The 9,043-nt window shown below is 36.0% G+C and overlaps 1 pseudogene; it reads left to right on the top strand.

Moving 5' to 3' along the window:
• The first annotated feature begins 207 nt into the window (after positions 1–207).
• Positions 208–1,658, top strand: LOC102621526 (uncharacterized; annotated as a pseudogene).
• The last annotated feature ends 7,385 nt before the right edge of the window (positions 1,659–9,043 follow it).

Raw genomic sequence — 9,043 nt, 5'->3', positions numbered from 1 at the left:
ATTCCATGAAAAAGAACACATATTATTAGATTAAGAAAATAACAATTGCAATTAAGCATTTGCTTGTTTAGCTTTAATGTCTTGTATTGTTTGTTAATTAATTTATAGCATTAATATAATTATATAATAGGGGAATATGCTAAAAGTGCTACTAGCCTAAGTAAAGTACTCAATATTCATAATCTTTATTTATATTTTGAAATAGGTATGGAAAGGTTTTACAAAAGAAAGGAGCCACCACTTTTAGAAAAAAATGATGATGATGCTTCAAAACAAAAAGACAATAGTGGTTCAAAGAAAAATGATGATTGTGGTAAAAAACAAAAGAATGATGATGTGGAACTATGAGAGAAAATGATGTGGAGGTGAATTTATTGAATCTTCTTATGGATCCTGCGTTACGACATCTAATTTCTTACTACAATGTAAATATCCAAGATCAAGTTTGAAGACAATATTTACAAAATGGCCCTTGTCAACCAAAAACTCACAATTTTCCTCTTAGGCATTTTGGAAAACAATCTCGGAGATTCAATTCAGCTTGGTTTGATAAATATGGAAATTGGTTAGAGTATAGCATTGCAAAGGATGCTGCATTTTGTCTTTGTTGTTATCTTTTCAAGCCAGAAATTGGAGAACAAGCCGGTGGTGAATCTTTTACTAAACATGGGTTTACAAATTGGAAAAAACCAAAAAGATTGAGAGTTCAAGTTGGTTGCTCTAATAGTGTCCACAATGATGCTTGGCGTTCTTGTCAAGATTTAATGAAGCAAGAGCAATATATTCAGACAATGTATTCCAAACGTTGTAATCAAACTAGAAGTGAATATCGAGCTCGTTACAAGCATTAGTTGATTGTGTCAGATTTCTTTTACGACAAGGACTTGCATTTTGTGGCCATGATGAATCTGAAGAGTCAAGTAACCGAGGTAACTTTCTAGAACTTCTCAAATTTTTGGCTAATCATAATGAGGATATAAAAGCTGTTACATTATAAAATGCCCTATCATTTTTTAAAGTGACATGTCCTAATACTAAAAAAGACATTGTTAGTGCTTGTGCAATTGAGACCACTAATGCCATTATAAGAGAGATGGGTGATGCATTTTTTTTCTATTTTGGTTGATGAATCTCGCGACGTATCAATAAAAGAGCAAATGACTGTTGTCTTACGATATGTAAACATTAGTGGACAAGTGGTTGAACGTTTTATAGGCATTGAATAAGTTGTTAGTACTACTGCTCAATCACTTAAGGAAGCTATTGATAGACTTTTTTCTAGACATGGGTTGAGTATGTCTAGGTTGTGAGGGCAAGGTTATGATGGAGCAAGTAATATGCAAGGAGAATTTAATGGCCTTAAAACCATAATTTTGAGAGAGAATGAGTGTGCTTATTACATTCATTGTTTTGCTCATCAACTTCAATTAGCTCTTATTGTTGTTGCAAAAAATCATATTCAAATTGAATCTTTTTTTGCTATAATTGCCAATGTGGTGAATGTTGTTGGAGCCTCATCTAAACGCTGTGATGCTCTTAGAGAGAAACATGCTGAGGAAGTTGTTAAAGCACTTAATCTTGGAGATCTCTCGAGTGGGCAAGGCCTAAACCAAGAGACTACTCTAAAACATTGTGGTGATATGTTGTGCAAATTTTAATGTACTCGCAAGCGCACGAATCTATTGTAGTATAGATCTATGGTGACGAGTGTCGATCCCACGAGGAGGTGGATTTTAATTATATATAGAATTAATTTTGTAAATGGGTGGTTGGAATTGTGGTGGAAGTGATTTAAATTATCCTAAAATTGGAATTGAAATGGCGATAATAAATTCTAAAATTGGACTCGCAATGGCGAGAATAAATTGAAGAGAATTCTATTGAAATAACGTACTTGGGTATCTGGATCCGTATCAACATGCATCATGGGCTAAATAATCCGTATTAATGCCAATTAAATCATGAGGGGGGAATCCACACCTCATGAACCACGCTCTAATCAATATGGTGCTAAGGGCTTATCGTGCCAAATAATAATAACCTTGTACTAGAGGGCCGGTGAAACCAAGGCGGTACTAGACAAGATTAATGTTATTTGTCGACGAGAAGTCAAAACATCCACAAAAACTAGAGGGGAAGAGAAAATAAATTTACCAAATTAAGCCCATGACACATGTTGAGACTTCACCTTCAACCCAAGCTTGAAAGAAAATTAGCCACTCATAATTGAACTATGGGCAAAATGGGAATTTATTAAAATACGAAGAAAATACAAGATGGAGAAGGAATTACAGAAAATGGATCCCAAAAATGGATTCAGAGCTATCAAATTAGGGGGGGGAGGCCCCCTTTTTATAGATACATGGAGTAAATCATGGCCATCGGATTAAAAACAGTTTGGACGCTCAGGATTGCGCCACGTCATCAGTCAACAGTCCACGGTTTGACCACGCGGATGAACAGTAACACGGTTTGACCCGACTTTGAACAGTAACGCGGTTTGACCCGGATGAACAGTAACGCGGTTTGGTTGAAAATAATCCTGTGTGATGCATGCACCGTACACGAGATTTTTCGTCCACTGATATGCTGCCACGTCACCATCAACAGTACATAAGAATTTTAGCCCAACAGGATCGTGACACCTCATCAGTCAATGCCACATCATCGGTCAATGCCACGTCATCGATCCGTCTATGTGAACAGTGTCGTGAACAGTAACGTAGACAGTACCGTATACGTGAATAGTACCGTACATGTGAATAGTGCCATTTTTCCTTTTATGCTCCTCCTAAGGTTTTCGACCGTCCTGAGTTCAAAAGTGATGTCCGTTTTGCCGTCTGATCTCTCCTTTATTGTGAAATGGCTATACTGCCCCTAAAATACATAAAATACTTAATTAAAATAACACACACGTAATTACATCACAAGAAGGTTAAATACATAAAAGTAAGGGTTGTTAGTAAGACTTGAAATGTAAAATGACGGTTTTCTCCTTTATAAATATGCATTTTCTAACACTCAACACACCCCCCAACCAGCTTATTGCTAGTCCCTAGCAAATAAAGCGAAAACAAAATTCAAATTCAAAATGATTTTTCTTTTTTTTTTTTTTTTTTTTTGAAACACTCATATTTATTCAATCAGATTAATGATAGCAATCAAATAAAAGTATAAGCATTATCTCCAGTCTAAAGAAATATCACACCCATATTAACCATCCACATGAATCAGCCCAGTAGACTTTGTTATATCTACTTTCAAGAATGACATGTCAAACCCCAAAATTTCACTGGAAGTGGTGACACTCTCACAAAGAAATTAAAACCCAATAAACATAGTCACTCCAATGAATGGTAATTGAGAGAGAAAATAATAAAGAAATGATATCACATGCTCTCACCAAGATGAAATAAATATGCCCTCAGCTTAGAAATAATACGATCTCAAGTCAAATAAAATGTTAGTCAACCCACTTTATTTATCTTTTTTTTTTTTTTTATGCATCACTACATCTTTTTAGCCCATATAACTAGCTTCTACTTCAAACTATAGTTCCCTAAAATCAAGAAGGACTTTTATTAGGACGTAACGTAGGCTAGGGATATGGCTAACAAAGAAAGGAAATAAGGAAAACAAAGTGTATGTTTGAGAAAAATGCAGATTTTTTTTTTTTTTTGAAAGTTGCAAGGTGGATTTCACCTATTATTGTTATTTTTATTCTTTTGAAACAACAACTTTTGTTTTGTTTTGTTTTTTTGTTTTTTTGTTTTTTTTTGCTTTTATTTGGCATAACTTCACTGAACAACATAATTATTTACATTTTCTCAAACATAAATAGGGATGGAACTTAAAAGACATTGGGTAATACTCCAAATCGGAGTGGGTCAAGATGATAAGTTGACAAAGAAAAGGTTTTTTTTTTTTTTTTTTTTTTTTTTTTTTTTTTTTAAGGCTCAAAAGGGGTAACTATGGATATTTAATAACAGGGATGGCTAGAAAGGCTCAAACGGATCAAAGATGGCCTTTCCATCGTCTTTTAGGGCTCTAAATAATTATCCATATCTACTAGTTAGATGGGCCTCCCAATGTAGTAACACACATTTTTTTCTTTTTTCTTTTTTTTTAATTTTACCATTTTTTTTAAAGGGTTAACTCAAAAGAAATCTAGAGATCGTGTATAAAATAATAAACTGCTAAGCTGTATAGAGAATGAGCAAAAGGGTTACTCTCCAAGAAAATGATAGGCTCAACAACTCACTTGGCACTTATTTATGACATGTTCATTCCTTCAAGCAACTCATATTTGTCTCCGACATCAACATGTAAAGTAGCAAACATAGCGTAACATCACTTAAGACCAAAGATAATACAAATACTAAAATTTGAAATTAATCATGTCATCCAATGTTAAAACAAATAACTCAAAAATTTTTTTTTTTTAACAACATTCTACCCCCCAACCTATTCTAAGCATGAAAGGAAAATATGCATGCAGAAATGCGAAAATGATGTAGAAAAACTAATTAGAAAAGTTACACTTAAAATGATAGGAAAAGAAAATGGTTTTTTTTTTTTAAAGATGCGTTTCTAGAGGCACTACACTCCATATTCAGCCATCTTCGACTCAAAAGTTGGAAAATGTATATTTATAGAGGAGAAAATAAAAAGAAGAAGAAAAATGAACATCAAAACTTAATAAAGAAAAAAAAATTTTTATTATTTTTTTTTTCGAACAATGAAGATGCGTTTCTAGAGTAACTACACTCCATATTCAGCCATCTTCAACACAAAAAGTTAGCAACAGTTAGTTTCTACAACAAAAAATTAGTAAAAACTTAACCAAGATTCCACAATTGTCGACTATTCCCTCCCCCCAACCTGAACGAAACATTGTCCTCAATGTTTGAAAGGAAATAAGTAGAGTTTAGAAGACATCACCTGGGTGGTGCAACACAGAAGAAAATATTTACAGGCGGAGAGTTAAATCTAATTTGTACTTCTTACTGCGGCTACTGTTACCATCATTAGTTGGTCGCTCCAACACAAAGGTCCAGGGGTCTGGCTCCGGTTTATAAGCTTGTAACATATCAAGTAGCTCATTAGCAGTGTGAGCACAAATAAAGAGTTTTTTCACATTAGAAGGAATGAAATAGTTTTTTATTGCATGGTTAAGAAATGCGATAAAGCCATCATAAAAGTTATTGACATTTAACAAACCGATGGGTTTCTGGTGAATGTGTAGATGGGCCCAAGATGCTAGTGTCATAAGTGCCTCTAGTGTTGCAAGATCTCCTGGAAGGAAAATAAAAGCATCAGCATAATTAAGCATTTCAGTTATTCTTTCTTGCATACCTGAGACGACTAATTCTTCTCCAGTTGATGAGTCAGACGAACTGCCCAATGGTTTTAGGACTCTTGGGATGATGCCTAACACTTGACTTCCTCTGATAAAAGCTGCTTCTGAGACCATTTTTGATAACCCTCGATTACCTCCTCCATACACCAAATGTAATTTTCTCGCTGCTATGCTTCGACCAAGATCTATAGCTGCCTCAACGAACTCTTTATGTTTGCCATAGGTAAATCCAGAAAGCACACAAATGTTCTTGAATTGTCTATTGGGAGTAGCTGCCATTGTGATACTTCTCGAAAACAATTTGTGAGTGCTTGACAAAAAGGAAATCACATTTAAGAATCTTGGTGACAGTGGATTACAGTTATGTATGAGGTAACATGTCAGTGTCAAATAACGCGTAAAGCACGTGGCTCGCTAGTCAAAAAGGAAAACAGTAAAAGGGAAAAAGAAAACAGTAATAAGGAAAAAGCAAACAGTAATAAAATTTTTAAAGACAATAATGCACACAATAAAACAATAGTGAAATAAAATAACAGTAAAGTGAAAGGATATTTACAGGTAGTTGCGACTGTGGCTCACATCTTCCTCTGGTTCTACGTCCAGAAACGGCTTGAACGCCCTCTATGGGTCGAGGATAGGCTTCCTATCCAGTTTTCTTATAAACTGGCAAACAAGGTCGTTTATAGTCAGATTCCCGAGACTATATCGTGCATGCTCTTTCTGGAATAATGGCCATAACTGGAGAATCGCTCCTTGCACATATCCACTGGGATGCGTTTCAAGAGACAAAAGGATATCATCCAATGACTCCTTATTCAAGCCATCCCTAATGAATTGAATCTTATCTTCCCTGTTATCAGACACCATTCCTAAAGAACATGGGTTTTTATTGCAACTCATTCTGGCACACTTATGACAAGCAACAGAAATTCTTCGAGCTCGTCGTTTTCTTGCATAATTTCCTTTACCACAACCAGGCATGTATGCAATAAATTTTGGAGGTAACTCACCCGCCGATCGTACTTTAGCCTCGATTAACCAACGGATGTCAGCAGGTATGTTATTCCTCATGAGTAATCGCATGCGTTCGGACCGAGCTTTATAGATCGTAAGGAGGGCATTCTGAGGAAGTGAAGGGAATCGCTTGTGAAGTTTCGCTAGAATCTCGTTTTTGTCCATACCTTCGCCTCAGAATATCAGTTATTATGGGAAACTGAAGTAACCGACTTGATTGTCACGGAGTACCGTTATCCGCCACTTCACCGGGGTAACAAACTAAAGCACACAAATAGAAAAACAAATTAAAACACACAAAGAAAATTAAAATCGTCCTCTTATTGAATTTACCTCAAGCTCCAACTGGATGTCGTAAACACTTCTCTCAATGTCTCTGAGTTGGTGTTCTAAACCCTCAACATAGGCTACTAACTCTGGTGGTTGTAGAGCCCAAATGCGATGTGTTTTACAAAATTGAATCTGTCTTTTGAGATGAGTTTTGACACGTTGAAGTGGTTTAAGAATGTTCAGGAGGAACGGTCTAAGTATGAGACTCATGATTAAAAATGATAAGAGAAAACTTAATGGTAAAATAAACACACTTATGCAAAAACAATTTCAATTAGCAAAAGAATAATAATAAAAAGAAAGAAAGAAAAATCAAATCAACGAAAAGAAAAAAAAAATCAATTCAAATTTGGTGGGTCACTCAAATTTATTTCGGTGTCTTCTTCATGTGGTTGGTACTCTAGATATGGCTTTAATCTTTGACCATTAACTTTAAACGTGACACCATTTTTTGGGTCTTTAATTTCAATTGCCCCATGTGGAAAAACAGTATGAACAATAAATGGGCCAGACCAACGAGAGCGTAACTTACCTGGGAATAGGTGCAAGCGAGAATTGAACAAAAGCACTTTCTGACCTGGAGTGAAAGATTTTCTCATAATGTGCTTGTCATGAAAGACTTTCATTCGTTGCTTGTAAATCTTGGCATTTTCGTATGCATCATTGCGAATTTCTTCAAGTTCTGCCAGTTGTAATCGTCTTTCTGAGCTGGCATGCTGCATATCAAAGTTGAACTTCTTGATGGCCCAATATGCACGATGCTCGAGTTCCACAGGTAGGTGGCAAGCTTTTCCATACACTAGCCTGTAGGGTGACATCCCAATCGGGGTCTTGAAAGCCGTTCTATATGCCCATAAGGCATCATCAAGTCTTAATGACCAATCTTTTCTGTCCGGCCTCACCGATTTTTCTAATATGTGCTTTATTTCTCGATTGGATATCTCAACTTGGCCACTGGTTTGCGGATGATACGGGGTTGCCACTTTGTGTGTGATTGAATACTTTGTCAAAAGTGCTTTGAATGCTTTGTTACAAAAGTGGGCACCACCATCACTGATTATTGCTCGAGGGAATCCAAAACGTGAGACAATGTTGTTTTTCAAAAATCCTATCACCACCTTGTGATCATTGGTTCTACATGGAATTGCTTCTACCCATTTTGAGACGTAGTCAACACCAACCAATATGTATTGATGGCCAAAAGAAGGGGGAAAGGGTCCCATGAAGTCGATACCCCATACGTAAAAAATCTCAACCACTAAAATTGGATTTAGTGGCATCATGTTCCTTCGTGTAATGCTCCCCATTCGTTGACACCTATCACATGAAGAACAAAAAGTGTAAGCGTCTCGAAATAGTGTTGGCCAATAGAAACCACATTGTAAAACTTTAGTCGCTGTTTTCTTAGCACTGAAATGGCCTCCACAAGCTTGTTCATGGCAGAATGAAAGGATATTCTGAATTTCATTTTCTGGGACACATCGTCTAACAATTTGGTCTGCACAATACTTGAACAAATACGGGTCATCCCAAAAGAAATTCTTTATTTCCGCAAAGAATTTGATCTTGTCTTGCTTAGTCCAATGCTCTGGAAGTTTACCTGTAACAAGATAATTAACTATATCAGCATACCAAGGTAATACTTCCACACTCATTAATTGTTCATCTGGAAATGACTCATTTAATATTAATGGCTCTGTAATTGTGTCAAAGTGAAGACGAGAGAGATGGTCCGCCACAACATTTTCTGACCCTTTCTTATCTTTGAATTCCAAGTCAAATTCCTGCAAAAGTAACACCCAACGAATTAGTCTAGCTTTTGCATCTTTCTTTGTGAGAAGATATTTAAGAGCAGCATGATCTGTGAACACAATTATTTTACAACCAATGAGATAAGATCGAAATTTTTCCAATGCAAACACTACTGCTAGCATTTCTTTTTCAGTAGTTGAATAGTTCAACTGTGCATCATTCAATGTCATACTAGCATAGTAAATAACATGGGGAATTCGATCAACTCTTTGTCCTAATACTGCTCCTACTGCATAATCAGATGCATCACACATGAGCTCAAATGGTAAGCTCCAGTTTGGGGCCTGAATGATGGGTGATGATGTCAACAACCGTTTTAATTTTTCAAACGCCATAAGACATGAATCATTAAAGATAAAAGGTACATCCTTAGCAAGTAAATTGCATAAGGGTCTAGAAACTTTGCTAAAATCTTTAATGAAACGTCTATAGAAACCAGCATGCCCAAGGAAAGATCTTACTTCTCTGACTGTTCTGGGTGGAGGAAGATTAGAAATGAGATCCACCTTGGCTTTGTCAACCTCAATA

Source organism: Citrus sinensis, chromosome 3 (assembly GCF_022201045.2).
Source record: "Citrus sinensis cultivar Valencia sweet orange chromosome 3, DVS_A1.0, whole genome shotgun sequence".
In the NCBI taxonomy this organism is placed as follows: Eukaryota; Viridiplantae; Streptophyta; class Magnoliopsida; order Sapindales; family Rutaceae; genus Citrus; species Citrus sinensis.
The sequence above is the reverse complement of the archived record's forward strand: the minus strand, read 5'-3'. Positions and strand labels throughout refer to the sequence as shown.